Source organism: Theropithecus gelada, chromosome 8, assembly GCF_003255815.1.
Source record: "Theropithecus gelada isolate Dixy chromosome 8, Tgel_1.0, whole genome shotgun sequence".
Taxonomy (NCBI): domain Eukaryota; kingdom Metazoa; phylum Chordata; class Mammalia; order Primates; family Cercopithecidae; genus Theropithecus; species Theropithecus gelada.
Window position 1 is genome coordinate 39,501,141 of NC_037676.1, and position 19,047 is coordinate 39,520,187.

Consider the following 19,047-nt stretch of genomic DNA (forward strand, 5'->3'; position numbering starts at 1 on the left):
GTACCTTGTTTGGTTAGGTAAGGTGGGACAACTTGAGGCGGGGGCTTCCAGGTCATGAGTAGAAAATAGACAAAAGGTTGCATTCTTTTGAGTCCTTAATCAGCCTCCCACTAAATACAGAATTTAGTCTGGCTCAGTGAATGTGCATTTTTATATCAACAATAGGGTAGAGGAAACAATCACATATGCATTTGTCTCAGGTGAGCCTCAGATGGATGACTTTGAATTCTGTTTGCCCTTTGTCCACAAGGAATTTCCTTGTGGGAAAATTGTGAGGGAGGTATGTAGCTTTTGAAATTTGTAGCTATCATATTTAGAAAGAAAATGGGAGGCAGGTTTCCCAGCTTGACATTTCCCATGGCTTAGTGATTTTGGGGTCCTGAGTTTATTTTCCTTTCACAAAAGCATCCTGAGGAGAATCAACTCGTACTTCCTGCCCAGTCAAGCAGTATCCATGCTAGCTTTGCACAGGATCTACCAAGTAAACTTCCATTTCCCTTGCTAGCCTTCCACCTGCATCCATCAGCCCTGGAGGAACCAGGGCAACATACTGAGGTAAAAGAAGAAAAGCAAAAGCTTCAGGCAGAACAAAGGGAGAAGCCTCCCGCACTCTCTTTTCCCGTGTTAAGTAGACAGCCCCAAGCAGGACTGAGCTGGAAGAGGGTACAACTAACTTGTAATACATTTTGGAACTATTTAAAAATTACTGCTCTACCATGGATATATTAATTAAGGAAATACAGAATTTATGTATTTAAAAGTAAGCAAAGGACTCTTTACTACTTAAAAATAAGTGAAAATTCATGAAACTTGCCCTAGTTTCTATCTAAAAGTTTGGAAAAAATAACCCCACAGAGACTATTTGGATGAGCAAATGGAGGATAGAAATAAAGGTTTGTTCATTTGTTTGTTTGTTTTGACATGGAGTCTAGCTCTGTCACCCAGGCTGGACCGCAGCGACACGATCTCAGCTCACTACAATCTCCACCTGCCGAGTTCAAGCAATTCTCCTGCCTCAGCCTCTCCAAGAAGCTGGGGTTACAGGCAAGCGCGACCGCGTCCGGCTAATTTTATATTTTCAGTAGAGATGGAGTTTCACCATGTTGGCCAGGCTGGTCTCGAACGCCTGATCTCAAGTGATCCACCTGCCTTGGCCTCCCAAAGTGCTGGGATTACAGGTGTGAGCTGCCGTGCCAGGCCTAAAGTTCCTTTCCGATTGCATCAAATCCAATGAGTCCTGCTCACTGAGTGTCAGTGTCCTTAGAACTGCCCATGTCTACAATCTGAACAAAGAGTAGAGTTTCCTGGAGGTGTTCACATTCCTATGGCCGAGTGAGCATTTCAGAGAGACCTATTTGAAATGTATGTAGTAAGCTGGGTGGGTTGGCATGAGAGCTAGCTTTGTTTTATTTTTGTTTCAATCACATAATCAGGTACTGACTTACCTAATTGTTCAATTAAGGGTCCATTTAATTATGAGGAAAGAACAGTGAAACCACAAGTATCTGGGATCTTCTTAGGAAGCAACCTAAGAGACTGACAACTGTTCAGGTACAAACTGCCAGTTCAGAGATAAAACAGACAAATGTTGAAACCTATTTTCTCAAATAGTGACTCTCAAACTTCAGAGGGTGGATGCATCCTCCAGAGATCATGATAAAATCCAGATTCCCAGGCACAACTTCTGGAGATTCTGATACTCTAAGCTCTGGTTTGGGGCTTGGAAATGTACAAGAAGTTTCATATCATAACCCCCAGTCTCACTATACACCTGTACTTTACTAAGAATTCTCCCATAAAAATCATACAGCTTTTGGGAACTTAAATTTGTCAGAACAATACTAGACCTTAAAAAAAAAGCTATTCCATAAAAAAAGGTGCTATAGCTATACTGCCTTTCCATTTCACAGGTATTCATGATTCAGTAAGATTACTATGGTCCCCAAACCCAGAGGCTGTAAGTTATCACTACCAGTGTGTGAGTTTTTTAAATGCTTATCCAGGGCTGACCCATTCCCCTCTTCTATGCATGGAATCAGAATACTAACACCAGCTTCAGGGTTTATTCCTTCCAGAGTTCTCCATTAATCTTGTCATAATAAATACGACCTACTGTTTATATGGGTCCTCTTCAGGCTACAGGCTAATCAAAAGTCTCACCATAACAAATAGAGGTTCAACTTGCAATAGGCATAAATATTTACGTTTAAAAATGGGCATTTTTAAGAACTCCAACAAATCTAAAAAATATTCTGATCTGTCGTTTTCCGTAACAGTTCTCATGCTCTGCAGCCAGAGGCATGGGCAGGAAATATTTGGCACTTTATTGCCATGCAAACTACAGGGATTATAAATTGGAAACGCAGTGCATATAAACAAGAACAAAGACAGAGAAGGGGCAGAGGAGTCCTCCCCCACACATGACACAGCGTCCTTGGTGGGAACTGTGCTTTATATAATGCACAGTTGAAATTCTAATTACTTTGGAATTATATGAGCCTTCTTTTCCTTAGAGAACTAGAACATCTTATTAAACCAAAAAAAATGCTAACTTCCTTATTCAATTCATTTACAGCACACCACCATATTAAGAGTATCCTAAAATTTCTGCAGACCTAAAGACTATTTCTGCAGGTTTGCCTAATATGTGTTAGAAAAATATAGTTCCTACCTGCAAGGACCTGTCAGACAATCCAGTTGGAGACAGAAAACAGATATAGAAGTAGCAACACACCAAGGTAGACCATTAAAAGTATTACAATGAGGATGAAGTGAAATGTTACAGGCGCTAGAGGATGAGGAGATTGTTTCTAACTCAGAGGATCTGGAAAAGCTCCTTGATGATGCATCACTTTTGTATTTATATTTCCTAGCACAATGTTTGTAAAACATATGGTCCTGGAGACTTTAGCAGTATGTGACTACTTAATATGTCTTTTCAAGTCTAGCAAAGCTACAAGTCCCTATGACTTCAATTGTACCCATTCTACATTAGAGAAATATCATTGAGCCTTTATTGTGGTGTGAGGTATTTTGCTGAATGCTATGAATATAGGAGAGAATAAGACAGGGTACATTTTTTTTATGGAGCTAATCAGGGAAAAAGACAAGAAACAAAAAAATTTTTAATTTGTTTACAATTTATAATTAAAGATTGTTAAAGTGTTGCACAGGATGTAAGCAGGATAATGAAGGAGAAAGTAAGCGGGAAGAAGAGTGATTTTGGATAGTATGGTCAACAGAGTTCCCGGAGAAGTGTGAAATGGAACCGGATAATGTTGATTAGCCTGAGATGGGAAGAGGAAGGTAAAGAGCTGTCCAGGGGCAGCAAACAGCAAGCATAGAGGCCCAGAGTGGAAATGGGCCTGAACTGCTCAAGGAACCAAAGTGATTTAAAAAAAAAAAAAAAAAAAAAAAAAACAGAAAACATCTGTCTACTCAGAATTCTATTTCCAGCAAAAATACTCCTCAAAACTGAAGGTAAGCCAAGAATATTCTCAATGAACAAAAAAATGAAGTGAATAGTTAGCCAGCAAACCAGTACTACAGAAATGCCATATAGAGGCCTTCTGGTGGAGGGGAAATGATACCAGACTTAGACTCAGACCTATGGGGAAAAAAAGAGAAAAATCTCAGAAATTATTCATATGTGGGTATCTACCTTTTAAAATTCCTCTTGATTTATCTGAAGGAAGCAAACAATTTAAGCAAAAATTAAAACACTGTATTGTGTATTATGCTGTTTATAATGTATGGACATGTAAAATATATGACAACAGTAGCTCAAGAATAGGTCAGAGTAGAACAATATTGTTGAAAGACTGTTATATTTTATATGAAATGGAGCAGTGATAATTTAAGGCTATATATTGTAATCTCTTAGAATACCAAATAAACAAATACAAAGAAAGAAAGCTAAAAAATATAGAGAAAATAAAATAGATTAATAAAAAGTATTTGATTAAGCCAAAATAAGGCAGAAAAGAAGGAATAGCGAAACAGAAAATGGAAGAAACAAATAGAAAACAAATAGCAAAATTATAGAGCTAAAGTCAACCGTATTAATAATTACATTACATATAAATGAATTAAATAGTCAAAAGGCCAAAACTATCAGACTAGATAAAAAGCAAGATCAAATATACACTGAATTCAAAGGATGCACTTTGAACACTTACAGGTTGAAAGTAAAAGGACAGAAAAAGACATCCTATGAAAATAAGTTTAAGAAAGTAGAAGTGTCTATATTAATATCAGACAAAATAGATACCATGACAAGACCTTTTACCAGAGATTAAGAAAACATTTTATAATGTTAAAGGAAGAAATTCATCAGGAGAACCTAATAGTTTTAAATACAACTTAGCCAATAACAAAGCTCAAGAACACCTTCCAACACGCATCAATAATAACATTGATTATAGATTTAAATGTGAAAACCAAAACTATAAAAACAGGAAATATCTTCTAGAAAAACATAAAGTAATATCTTCATGAAATTACAGCAGGCACAGATTTCTTAGGAAACAAAATGTATTCACCATTACAAAGTGATAAATTAGATTTTATAAAGAGCAAAAGCTTCTGCCTATAAAAGACATCCTTAGGAAAACAAACAGATAAGACAGTGCCTGGGGAAAAATATTTGTAATACGTGTATCTGATACAGGACTTGTATCCAAAATATATAATTAACTCCTACAACTCAATAATAAAAAGACAATCTAATTTTTTAAAGGGCAAAATAATTTATTACGTATGTCGTAAAAGAAGACATAAAAATGACCAATAAGCACATGAAAAGGTGCTCAACATCATTTGTCATCAGGGAAATGCAAATTAAAAGAACAATTAAATACTATTGCGTACCCACTATGAATGCTAACATCAAATTAAAACAATATCAAATGTAAGTGACCATATGGAACAACAAGAATTTGACACATTCCTGAGGGGATTGCAGAATGGAACAAATAATTCGGAAAACAGATTGATAGTACTTAATAAAGTTAAACATATATCTACCTTATGACAAGAAATGTCTAGCAGTAGAAATTCTACTCCTAGATATTTACCTAAAAGGAGCAAATACTTAGTATTAAGAAAAGATTTTTACAAGAATGTTTCTAGCAACTTTATTCACAATAGCCAAAACCTCAAAACAACCCCAATGCCCATCAACACAAGAATTGATAAACAAGATATGGTGTATTCATGCAATGAAATAACACCCAGAAATTTTTTAAAAATCTATTAATTAATGCAACAACATAACCAAATCTCAGAAACATAATGTGTAGATATAGAAGTCAGACACAAAAAAGCACATACTGTATGATGCCATTCATAGAAAGCTCAAGAACAGCAAAGCGCTTCTGTATTAATAGATTTCCAAATCATGTTGCCTAAAAAGTGGTAGAAATTGACTGGAATCGGATAAAAGGGAATTTTTTAGAGTAATTAAAATGTTCTCGATCTTGATTTGGGATGGTAGTTACAGAGTATATTCATTTACCAAAATCTGTCATATTGTATACTCAAGATCTGCACATCACACTTTATTTTTATTTTTTAAATGTTAGATGGATGTAGTTTTACACACAAGCCTCTGCAAACGGGTAGCTTCAGTTTAGTCAGTTTCTGTCCTCATTAACTCCCTACAATTTTTATTGTTTTCCGTTATTGGAAACTAATCTTTATATTCATACTGATGCTTTGATAACCTCGCAACACTCAAAGAAATATTTACATATGTTCTGCATTATAATCTTCACTAAAGTGGTAACTATTTTGCAAGATGATTAATAATATAAAGGTAGAAACAATAAGGTCTTTGTTCTTTAGTAATTTCCTTCTTTTCCACTTCTGATACATCCATTAATCAAACTGTCTTGTACATGGATTTGTCATCTTTGAGCAGAAAGAAAATAGCTAATACTGACATATGCCATATATAAGCACTGATGTGCTTACTTTACCCATTTTCCCATTTACTCATTTACTCTTTGCAACACTCTAGGGGTAGATACTATTGTTATACTGATTTAACAGATGAGGAAACTGAAGTATGGAGACTTGCTCAAAACCATCTAGCTAGTGGGAGACAGAGTCGGGTTTTGAACCCACACATTCTGGCTCAAGAGTCTATACTCCTCCACTATGAATATTGCCTCCTATGACAGGGACTAGAAATAGAATCAAGGAAGTATGAAAAGCTCTTTCAATATCATCTGGTCTAATATTCTCGTATCTGCCCACTTGACAAGTCAGAATCATGTAAGAGTTGTTAAAAACACAAATTCCAGCCTTATCCTAGATGATTATTAGTCAGTAAATGTGGATTGGAACCTAGAAATCTATATATTTTTAAAGCTTCAGGGTTTGAAGAAACAATTGGTCCCTCCAAACTCCATAGGGTTTGTAGGAATTTGTTAAATCGTTGACAAGCAGAATTGATTTTTGTACCTGCCCTAATACCATTGGTGACATGAAACATCTTACACTTAGAGGCCTTCCTTCTTCCTTCTTCCTTTCCCTTTCCCTTTCCCTTTCCCCTTCCCTTCCCTTCCCTTCCCCTCTCCTTCCTCCCTTCCTTTCTTTTCTTTCTCTTTCTTTCTTTCTTTCTTTCTTTCTTTCTTTCTTTCTTTCTTTCTTTCTTTCTTTCTTTCTTTCTTTCTTTCTTTCTTTCTTTCTTTCTTTCCTTTCTTTCTTTCTTTCTTTCTTTTTCTTTCTTTCTCTTTCTTTTTCTCTTTCTCTCTTTCTTTCTCTTTCTTTCTTTCATCTGTCTCTCTTTTTTATTTCTTTCCTTACCTTCCTTTCTTCTTTCTTTCCTTTCTCCTCTCTCTCCCTTCCCCTTCCCCTTCCCTCCCTCCCTCCCTCCCTTCCTTCCTTGCTTCCTTCCCTCCTTTCCTTCCTTTCCTTCCTTTCCTTCCTTCCCTTCCCTTCCCTTCCCTTCCCTTCCCTTCCCTCCCTCCCTCCCTCCCTCCCTCCCTCCCTTCCTTCCTTCCTTCCTTCCTTCCTCCCTTCCTTCCTTCCTTCCTTCCTTCCTTCCTTCCTTCCTTCCTTCCTTCCGTCCTTTTTAGATGAGGACTTGCTCTGCACCCAGTCTAAAATACAGTGGCATGATTGTAGTTCACTGCAGCCTCGAACTCCAGGGCTGAAGCATTCCTCCTGCCTCAGCCTCTTTAGTATTCTGCTGGGACCACAGGCATGCACCACCACACCTTGCTAATTTTTTTTATTTTTTATTTTTGTTGAAACAGAGTGTTGCTATGTTGTCCAGGCAGGTCTCAAACTCCTGCACTCAAGCAATCCTTCCATCTTAGCCTCCCAAAGTGCTGGGATTACAGATGTGAGTCACCATATCTGGCCTAAATACTTCCTTAAATACAGCTGAATTCTTTCCACTGGCCTAAATTCTGCATTGTGTGGGTCCCTAGCATAAGTGTATTCTCATCTCTTTAAATACATCAAATACTTGAGACTTATTGTCTCCCCTAAGGTTTTGTTTACCAGGCTGAGAGTCAAGCGGCTGTTTTACAGTTTTCTCATTGGAATATGCATTCACGATTCCTGCATCACCTCCATGCCATTTTAGATGGCATGTCCTGTTTGTTGATAATTTTCTTAAACTACAACTCTCAAACTGAGGGCCAAGTCCCTACCGTGGTCTCATCAGTGCAAAGTAGAGAAGGACAGTCACAGATCTTGTGCACTATTACTTCTATCAATACCTTTAAAGCTTTCAGTATAAGAGTGTGTGTGTGTGTATGTATGTGTGTGTGAGCCTTGAGACATGAATCGATATTCATATTGAACCTGCTATCAACCAATTCCCTTAAGGCTTTTCCACACATGTTTCTGCTAAGCCACATCTTTATTTTCTCTGTCTTTCTGCTTGATTACTTAGATATTAATGTTTGTCCCCAGTAGGTTTCATCTCAATGAGTTATATAATTCAGCTCATGTGTCAATTATGATTGGTTAGTAGTAACTGTCTAGAGTGCTCTGAAAACACTATGAGCCTTCACCCCAGCTGAGAGGGAGAGGTTTCCATCATCTATTAGCCTCATCTGTTTGTGGTGAGGGGTGGGGTGCTAGTGGCTTACTCTTCATGTCTGTGTCTTTCAAGTTCCAGCCCATCAACATATAACATAGAAAATTCAGGGCAAGGAAGGTGCTGGTGGACCAGGGAGTCGTTAACACATAGGTGGCATCCAAAACCACAGGGATGGTCAGATCATGTATGAAGGTGGTGTAGGTAAAGAGAAGGAAGTTCCAGAGTGTGAAAGAGCGATTAGTACAGTGACACTTGGTGTGGAATCATTGCTGATCTGCTGTCTCACCTTCATGCATGGGGCAAGGCCAAGCCCATGGGCACCTCCAGCTCCCACTGCATCTCCACCCTCAAGGTTGCTGAATCCTGGGCCAGATGTGTGTGCAGGAACCAGGTGCAAGGACCCAATCTATCCTGCAGGTCGGTCGCCCATGTGACTGAGGCTGGGGGCACTAAGACACAGACACAGCCTCAAGTTTGTCCTCATGGGCTCCAGTTTTCCCCTCGCCACCCCAGTACCATTTCTGTTTGCTCCTTCCTACCTCAACTCCATTATTCTTCTAGCAGGCCCAACGAAAGATGCAGAAAAAATAGCCTTACAAAGACTACCTCACCAGGTCCCATAATTGAATGAGATCTAATCCTTATCATAAAGGTCTTATTCTCTATCAGTTGTAGTGGTTTATTCTTCTCATCAAACCCTGATATAGAATTTGGTGGTATCAAGGAAGCCAAGAGAAGAAAGCTTTCCTAAAAGGATGAAAGGGTTGTTATTATCACAGTTAATCCTCAAAACCACCTTATGAATATTATGAGCTCTTTTTAAAGATGAGAAAACCATGGTTCAAAGATCTTAAAGTCAGAATGAGTAAGCAGAAAAGCCAGATCTGAATCTATTTATTTCCTATTTCAAAATTAATTACCTTAATTACTAGACTAGGTCTTTTATGGAAAAAAAAAAAAAGTGAGGGAGGGAAAATAGAAGAATCCTGGTTTTGTTTGTTTGTTTTTCGCTTTTTTGTTTTTTAAAAACACCTAATTTTGAAACTGTTATGTGAAATAGATGAAGCATGGCTGCTCTAGTTGAAATGCAGGATAGGGGTATGGAACACCAGTTAGTTTCCCATCAAATTTTAAGCACAGCACTTAGGGTGCCCCAAGTAAGGAACCTCAGGGATATCCCCATTGGGAAACCATAACAGTTTGCCATGCCACTCCTATAAGGATAATATGAGGAATGGGGGGACATCCCATCTTACACTTATACAGTGAAAACAGCTCTTCCCTGTGAGTTCAATCTAAGAAAACTCACCAATATCAGGGTTTAACACAGCCCTAGTTTAAGAGCCTGTATTACTCTATTACTGCATACTACAGTCATTCCAAAGTACAGAATGTTTAAATGTTTAGCCTTCTGAATTCATCTCACTGCCTGCAGGCATAGACTGCAGGGTACCAAACAGTCAATTAAACAAAGAACACACAATTTCTAAAACAATTCTTTCTCTATTTAAATAGTATATATGCAAAGCTTTGAAATTTTAATCGGGAAGCAAATGGCCTTGCATCTTTGAAAGCGGTTTCCAAACAAACGAAATCTAAACCTAGGGAATAAATTTATTTTCAGTCATTAAAAGACAATTTTAGCCATGTTGGGTGCCTGACCCAAGACAGGGCTGGAAAATTGTCACCCTACTGTGAAGATTCAGATGGGACACAGTAGATCATTCTAAATATTTAAAGAGCTTCTTTATCAGAAGATGGTTTAGATGTATTCTATATGGCAGAGGGAAGATGATAGATTTTAACATTTGAGCAAATCATCTTCAGACAACCTCAATTTTGGTCTTGGAGATAGTCACTATGGCAAACTGGAAGAAACCTAAGGAATTAGGCTGTTTTTTTGTTTTGTTTTTTTGTGCTCTGCATTGAACGTTAAGGAAACAGAAATAAATAGACCTACTCGGAAGTAATCTATTACTTTGAAGTGTACTGAAAGTGACTTTTAACCATATATTAAATAACAATACATGGTGGAAATATCTTTTTGTTGGTCTGGGTTTTGATGTGATGCAAATGAAAATTCATAGATTTGAAATGTGCTTTTTCTTTCCTTCCCAGGCCAGTGCCATAGATCTCATTGGATATAGGGAAGCACTAACACAGCAGGGCAATTTTTTATGTAAAGTGTTTTCATAAAATTCATTTTTTCTAGAACACAATTGTTAATTCAGCTTCCTTTATGCCTGAAGTGGATTGGGCTTCTAACATAGAGTTGTGGATTATGATATCAAGATACACAGTGGGTTGGATTAAAGTTGTTTGTTACTATCTGGGGTGGTAGAAAGCCGTATGTATGCAGGGCACAATGAACAAGTCTAGAGGCACGCTTCTTCCCTTCCCTTTGCCTTGCAGTGGCGTCTCTTCCAGGCTAGTTCTCGTTTCTTCCCAAGTGTTGGGGATTGTTGGCCTCTATGATTTCCCTGAGTAAGCATCAATAGTGATAGGTCACAGCTGTCAAAGGATTGTGATATTTGCCATTTAGCTACATCAGCTGAAAGTCCTAATATATCTTCACCAACCTCAACTTCAGAGCTTTACTTTTCACCTGGCCAATAAAAGGGCCCAGGGAAGTGGAGGCAGCATTGGTGGTGAATTTCCAGACTCAACTAGGACTCGACGTTGAATCCTAACAAAGGATGCTAATTGTCAATATCTCCTGTTAATCTGGTTTATTAAAACCAGATTACACTCTTACTCTCTTACCCTCTCTGCAATTCACATACAAGTCAGCTGTTGGGTACCTGATTCTACTCTTCGGTGTCCTTTTCGCTCTTAGATCCTCCTTCTCCCCTGCTTGGAGACACATCTCTTGCAGCAGGTCTTTATCTTTTTTCAGCAGCCAGTCTGCCAAATGCTGTGTTAAGTCCTGGTTGTCTGCTGCATCCCTGCAGTATCGGCCTTTTAAATTAGAAAGTCTTCAACACCAGAAGAAAACACCTTTAAAGGTGAAATTTCAGGTGTGGCCAGTTAGGTTGGGGAGCGTTTCATAGACAGTGGCCCTCGAAGCATCAAAGTCAGATGGCTGCCTGCTTCTCCTTTCCCCTACGCCAGCCTGACACTGACACCCTGACATCTGACAGCCCCATGCCACTTTCATGGAAGATTTTCTGTGGCACACATGACAGGGGACCTCCCAGTTTAATACAGTTATCTCAGTGGCCTTATCTATTTATAGAAACACACCTGACCTCATTTGATTTACAAGGTAACAGAGAATAATAGAACTCACAAATTATAGATAAGAAAAACTGTTGATATGTAGAAAACAAAAACATTCTATAAAGCCTAGAAATGACTCTAACTCATAAATTTCCAAATATATTGAGGCCTGAAGAGACAGAGGAAATGAAAGAATAACATACCTACAGATCATTTTCATGGAGAGTAGCTCCCTAATTTCTCCTTTTTCTTTCTATATGTGTTTCTAACCTTTATGTGTCTCTGTTTCCTACAATGGAGATAATAATTGTACCTACTAAAATACTTAATATGAAAATTAAATGAGTTAATATAGGCAAACAACTTTGAAAAGGCCCAAACAACTCAATCAATGTAAACTATGATTATTTTTAATCATGATGGTCCTTCGCTTTGGACAAAAATAAAGACCTAACTCGTGAGTAGGACATTTCGTAACAATTTAATATTCTGGAAGGAATACTTATTTTTTGGCATCCTCAGGCATATTCAAATTATTCTGGCATGCTGCCTTCTCTACAGATGCTATTTATACCCACCTTTTTTGACAGGTCAAATGCTTCCTTATATACTAATCATCCTATATTTTCTTGGCATGTATTTGAATGGAAAATTATCTCTATTCTTCATTCTTAAAAATTTTTTGAAAACATGGAAGATGTGACATTACACGAACAGCTTCTAAGAAAGCTGTTGACAGAGAGGATCTCAATATATTTTCCCTGCTTTGTTCTTAAATTGAGTGATTGAGGTTATTGAATGGGTAATTAGTTAAGTTCATAAACTAGATAAAAAGAAAAAGCAAAAGGATACATTGAAAGTCGTGTAATTGCATGATTTTTATTTTTAAGGAGAGCACCGCAGGATCCATCTGAAGCCTTGCTTTTCCCTTCTATCGACAGTCTCTGCGAACAATGCCATTTGTGCTCGAGGGTTGTTTTGAACTCTGAGCAGGCAGTGGCTTTGGGGAGAGTGGCAATACCTTTCCAACTGTTCAGACTGACCTCTCAGCAGACTTTGATGCACCCAAATAGAAAAACTATACACACACACATATGCAGACATGTGTATAAATGTATACACACACACGCACATATATATATATATGTGTGTATATATGTATGCACACCACACAGTGATATGTTGCTTTATGATAGGGATATGTTCTGAGAAATGCATGATAAGGGAATTTTGTTGTGTGAACATCAGAGTGTACTTACACAAACCTACATGGAATAGCTTACCTACACACTTAGGCTATAAGGTATGGCCTATTGCTCTTAGGCTACAAACCTATACAGATGCTACTGTAGTGAATTCTGTAGGTAACTGTAATGCAATGGTAAGTGTTTGTGTATCTAAACATACCGAAGCACAGAAAGGTACAGTAAAAATATAGCATAAAAATAAGAATGTACGCTTGTATAGAGCACTTCTCATGAATGGAGCTTACGGGACTGGTAGTTGCTTAGAGTGAGTCAGTGAGTGAGTGGTAAGTGTTTATGTAAAAGGTACTATAAAAACACAATGTAAAGCTGGGCGCAGTGGTTTACACCTGTAATCCCAGCACTTTGGGAGGCCGAAGCAGGCAGATCACCTAAGATCAGGAGTTCCACACCAACCTGGCCAACATGGTGAAACAGCGTCTCTGCTAAAAATATAAAAATTAGCCAGGCATGGTGTTGGGCGCCTGTAATCCCAGCTACTAGGGAGGTTGAGGCAGGAGAATCACTTGAACCCAAGACGGGGAGGTTGCAGTGTTGCAGTGAGCCAAGATCGTGCCATTGCAGTCCAGCCTGGGTGACAAGACCAAAACTCCATCTCAAAAAACAAAAATAAACAAACAAAAGAAACCCACAATGTAAGATAAGAAATAGTACATCGTATGGGGCACCTACTGTGATTGAAGCTTGCAGGTCTAGAAGTTGCTCTGGGTGAGTCAGTAAGTGAGTGGTGAGTGAATGGGAAGGCCTAGGACATTACTGTATACTACTGTAGACTTTATAAATACTGTATGCTTAGGCTATGCTAAATTTATAAAAACTATTTTTTCTTCAATAGTAAATCAACTTTAGCTTACTTTAATTTTCTTCATAAAATTTATTTTTTGACTCTTTTATAATAACAGCTTAAAACACAAATGCATTGCACAGCTGTACAAAAACATTTTCTTTCTTTATATCCTTATTCTATCAGATTTTCTATTTTTGAAATTTTTGATTTTTAAAAAATTTATAAACTTTTTTGTGAAAAATAAGGACATAAACACGCACATCAGCCTAGGCCTACATGAGGTCAGGATCATCAGGACATCACTAGGTGACAGGAATTATTCAGCTCCATTATAATTTTGTGAGAACACCATCATATATGTGATTCGTTGTTGACAAAAGCCTGTTATGTGGTGCATAACTGTATATGTCTATATTCATTCAGTCCTCACTATTATCTACAGATTCATATTTATGAATTTGTCTGCTTGCTAAAATGTATTTGTAACCCCCAAATCAATAGAGTAGCCCCTGTGCAAGTAGCCAGCTGAGGCTGAATGAGGCAACCGCTGTCTCCCTGTTCCAGCTCTCCCACAGAAAGGACGAAGGCCATAGGCACAGCATAGGGCAGTGCATGAAGTTCTAACTCTGAGGCCAGTTGACTGGGATTTGAATCTCAACTCTGGCTCCTGCTAATGGGGTGGCTTCAGGCAACTCACTTACTGCTTCTGAGTCTCATTTTCTCTTTTGTAAATAAAGAAAATCCAGAATGAGGTGCTTTTAGGATTTAAGATTGTAATTTATGTGAGATATGGGGATGGATGGATGGATGGATGGATGGACAGATAGATGTACATATTTCTTGTAGGAGCAATGTTTTCAGTATTGGCTTATTCAGTGTCTTGGAGCAAGATGACTATAGAATATAACTACTATGAATAAGGAGAATTTAGTGCGTGTATACATTCAACACGAAAGGTCAAGACAATGTGAGGACTTGCAGGCCACTTGGTGACTTTGGCTTTTGATCAGAGTCATTGGACTGAAATATTCTGAATAGGATTACTCTAACTCTTTTGTTGCTAATTGTCTAGTGGAAGTGAGAAGAGCAGAAGGAGAGACACCGGTGTGCAGGCCAGTTGCAATAGCTCAGATTGGAAAATTGGGCCTGGGCTTGCTGCTTCCTATCTGCTCATCTGGATCTGCACAGGGGTAGCGCTCAGTTCCTTCCAGGCTTCCTTCGAATGTCACCTTGGTGAAGCCTTTCTTGAGTGCTCCAGCTGAACTGCAAAACTCAACCACAGGCCGTGTTCTATCTTATCCTTCTCTACAGCATTTAGCAACAGGTAATATATTACATATTTTACTTTTTAATTTTTTTCTGAAATGCTGCATTGAACCTAACATTCAAAAGGTAGATTTTTCTTTTGTCTTTTGTTAACTCATATCTCTGAGTTCAAAGGAGTGCTTGACACATATAAGTGCTCAATAAATGTTTTCATGGATGAATGGATGAACAAATGAAATGAATAAACTTTAAAAGGTAATGTGGATAAATTGAACTCTGAAGGAAAGCTTAATCTTTAGAGAAGTATCCAAATGATTCTTTTTCTTTAACCTGGATGGAAAAATTTATCAAGCTATTATTTGAATTTCATGACAATTTAGAACTGATGCTTATGGATGAGAGAGGAAGATTTAAGAGTAACTATAATGTCTCTCTTCCTCCCATCAAGACAGTAATATGCCTTTTCCAAAAGGGGATGTTTGAAGGGGCAAAGACTATGTGCATTTTTAAAACTCCCTGAATTTTGTTTTATAGGATTATACCACAATTCAGAAAAAAAGAGCACACTCAATTTAATGTTTCTTTTTCATACGTCAATATGTGAGTGATATGCTTTCTTTGAACATGAAAGTAATGCACAATGTGTACATAAATATTTTGTTTGTTTGTTTGTTTGCTTTTTACTTTAAGTTCCAGGATACATGTGCAGAACGTGCAGGTTTGTTACATAGGTATACACATGCCATGGTGGTTTACTGCACCTATCAACCCATCATCTAGGTTTAAGCCCCATATGCATTAGGTATTTGTCCTAATGCTCTCCCTCCCCTCACTCCCAACCCCTGACAGGCCCTGGTGTGTGTTGTTCCCCACCCTGTGTCCGGGTATTCTCATTGTTCAACTGTCACTTATGAGTGAGAACATGTGGTGTTTGGTTTTCTGTTCCTGTGTTAGTTTGCTGAGAATGATGGCTTCCAGCTTCATCCATGTCCCTACAAAAGACATGATCTCATTCTTTTTTTATAGCTGCATAGTATTCCATGGTGTATATGTGCCATATTTTCTTTATCCAGTCTATCATTGATGGGTATTTGGGTTGGTTCCAAGTCTTTGCTATTGTGAATAGTGCTGCAATAAACATACATTGCACAATGTATATTCTTAAAGGGTATAATGAATTTATTTTGGAATTCTATGTTTGACATGTATAAGAAAATAAATAAAATATTAGTCCTAGAATTGAATGAGATAAAATCCCAACAGCTAGAAAGTACTTCCTTAATGTTCCAACTACAGTTTTTAGATGTAGCTATCACCATGGATTTGGATTGTTACAGGATTTTCCTGATCAGCCACTATAAATGTCTGATATTTAGTGAATTATCACAATTTGGGGTGGTGGGGGAGGAGTTTGACTGCAAAATAGTTAATTCAATAGGAGAAATAGACACAGATAAATCAATCAGAAGTTTTAAATGTAAGATTTTCTGAACTCTTAAATGTCTGACATTGACCTGTACTCTAATGCCTGACATTGACCTGTATTCTAAAAGACTTCTGAATTGAAATCTTAAGGTACCACACATTCCCTTATTGTAATTTCCCTCTCCTCCTTCTCTCTTTTTTCCCCATTATACTTTAGTTATCTAACACTCTGCCCTCCTATGCTACTTGGTTATAGGCTCCTGGAGAATAAGAAATGTCTGATTCATTTATATATTTCCAACATAGGATCTGACACATAGCAGGTATTCAATTTTGGTCTATAATTTAGGTTAATTAGTAGGAATCTCATTGTCAAATACATCACATATATGTGCACACACATACATATGTATACACAACACATATATATGTGTATACATATACAGGTGTAGACATAAATGTTTTTCCATACTGACTTCCAGAAAGTTGAAAAGCTGTATTTCCCAGGTAAAATTGGAAAACTTGACCAAATAAGGGTTTGGTTTTTTTTGTTTGTTTTGTTTTTTTTTTAGTATTTAAGGAGTCTTCTCCATGAAAAGCTAAGTTTCTCCTCCCTTTGGTAAAAATAGAGGAACATCTCACCTGATGAAATACCATCTTAAGGAAATGTCAACTTCCCTTCAACCTGACAGGTAAAGTTTAACAAGAGCTGCAGAAGCAGATGGCCTTGCTGTCCTATGTGTGGCTTTCTCTCCTAGGGCTGTGCCTAAAGGCAGGTGGGAGAGTGGGCTGAAGACACCTGGATGGGAGATACACAAGGGAGGGGTCTGCCTGAACATGTGCTGTGTAAGGAGAATGGTGGGAGGCATAGGGGTCCCCCGTTCCTAGTTCCAGTGAGTCCTCAGTTCCCAGCACCGGTCCCTTCTGTTGTCTTTCCTTACCATGCACAGTGCCTGAGTCACCATTTGGGTTCCTTAGACTGATTATCTTCATTCATCAAGCAGAGTGTGGGGCTCCCCGTGGTCCTGATCTACTCGAGCTAGCAGTCTCATGTGTCGCCATGATTGCATGTCCCTGTTTGAACTAAAAACTGCTTCAAAGCAACAATGCCATCTCAAGACAGGCATCTTTGTATCTAACCCCACCTGTAAGAGCCCTGCTCCCCTTGCTGCTCACTAAATGGCTATTTAATTAAACATGTGTGTGTATATATGTATTGGGGCTATTTGGTGGACTGCAGATGATGGAGAAAGGTGTTGTTTTTTTGCTTTACTTCCATAAACTGGATATCCCAATCTGCAACTTCTCCAACATCCATTATTCCTCCCAGGACAAAAGTCAACAGATAAGCAAAGTAAAATTTCTCTTGCATTCAGATATTCTGTTATTCTGACCTCCATTCTGGCATGAGCCATGCTGACTCTACCAAGATAAAAATGGACAAACTAAGGCATTCCTCCACCACTTCATACAGGGTGTGGGCAGGCTCCTGCCTGGGTTCCAGCCTACACAGACTTCTTACTTCTTCCCTGCTGAGCCAACCTTCCCTTTACCACATGCTTAACCTCGCCTTTGACAGTCTCTGGGCTGTCCTAACCTCAAGAAGAGGAAGTGAGGAAGTTCTAATTCTATGCCCCAGGACAGAGCAGTGAGTCACACTTGCTATAATCTGATCTTGCTAGGATGTCACAGTCCTAATAACAGGCCTTCTGGAGGGCTCCAACAGTCTAGAGTGCCAAACTCCAGTTCCTCCACGAGTATGCAGATCAGATTCCTGACTTAGTCCTGGTACCAGGGCCTTCATCCAGGAGAAGCATTCATTTCCTCATGTCAGCCCACACTGCCATCCCCATCCCATCCCAGCTGTTCACAGACAGACTAGCAAGTTGCTGCATCCTTCTCTTAAGTAACAGGACCCCACCAGGCAGAAAATAAGTAACTTTTGTCCCTCTAGCCCAAAGGGTTAGGAAAAAACTTCTACTGTTCCATCCACATCTGAACACTTAACTGCCAGGCATATGTCATAGACTGACAGCAAGCAGTATAAGACTCACCTCCATCCCCTCAACTTCAAAATGAGACTCACTTTTAGCACCCCTACTGCTTGAATATTTTCAGCTGTTGAGAGAAAACAGTGTAAGGGATTCAAATAGAAAGAAAAACTTTGTTCAGTTGATGCATCTTCAGGAGCACTGGAGACCAGGTGACTCCTGGTAGTGGAAACAGGGTCAGGATTTTACAGGATAGGGGAAAGTCCAGTATGTGTCTTTGTAATTTTGACTTAGCATTTTTTATCCACTTTAACCAGAAACTGAAGTCCATTTCAATAGCCATCAAAATAATCTTTTAAAATAAGTGATTTATTTTGGTTTAAAAGGTCTTCAAAGTTCACAGGTAAAGAGACTGATAGCGGAAGGAAGGAAGGAAGGAAGGAAGGAAGGAAGGAAGGGAGGGAGGGAGGGAGGGAGGGAGGGACGGACGGACGAGGGAAGAAAGGAAGGAAGGAAGGGGAAAGAAAGAGAGAAAAAGAAATAAAGAGAAAGAAAGAAAGGAAGGAAGGAAGGAAGGAAGGAAGGAAGGAAGGAAGGAAGAAAGAAAGAAAGAAAGAAAGAAAGAAAGAAAGAAAGAAAGAAAGAAAGAAAGAAAGAAAGAAAGAAAGAAAGAGAAAAGAAAGAAAAGAAAGAAAAGAAAGAAAGAAAGAAAGAAAGAAAGAAAGAAAGAAAGAAAGAAAGAAAGAAAGGAAGGAAGGAAGGAAAGAAAGAAAGAGAAAAAAGGAAGGAAGGAAGGAGAAAGGGAATGATGGAGGGAGGGACGGAGGAAGGAAGGAGAAAGAGAGACAAAAAGAAAGAGAGAGAGGGAGGGAGGGAGGGAAGGAAGGAAGGAAAGAAGGAAGGAAGGAAGGGAGGAAGGGAAGGAGGAAGGAAGGAAGAAAGGAAGGAAGGAGAGAGAGAGAGAAAGAAAGAAAGGAAAGAAAGAAAGGAAAGAAAGAAAGAAAGAAAGAAAGAAAGAAAGAAAGAAAGAAAGAA

At 38.5% G+C, this 19,047-nt stretch overlaps 1 protein-coding gene across 1 annotated transcript in view; it reads right to left on the reverse strand.

The window, feature by feature from the left end:
- The window catches only part of ZMAT4 (zinc finger matrin-type 4), a 250,246-nt gene that overhangs the window by 52,687 nt on the left and 178,512 nt on the right, over positions 1-19,047 (reverse strand). The window lies entirely within an intron of this gene.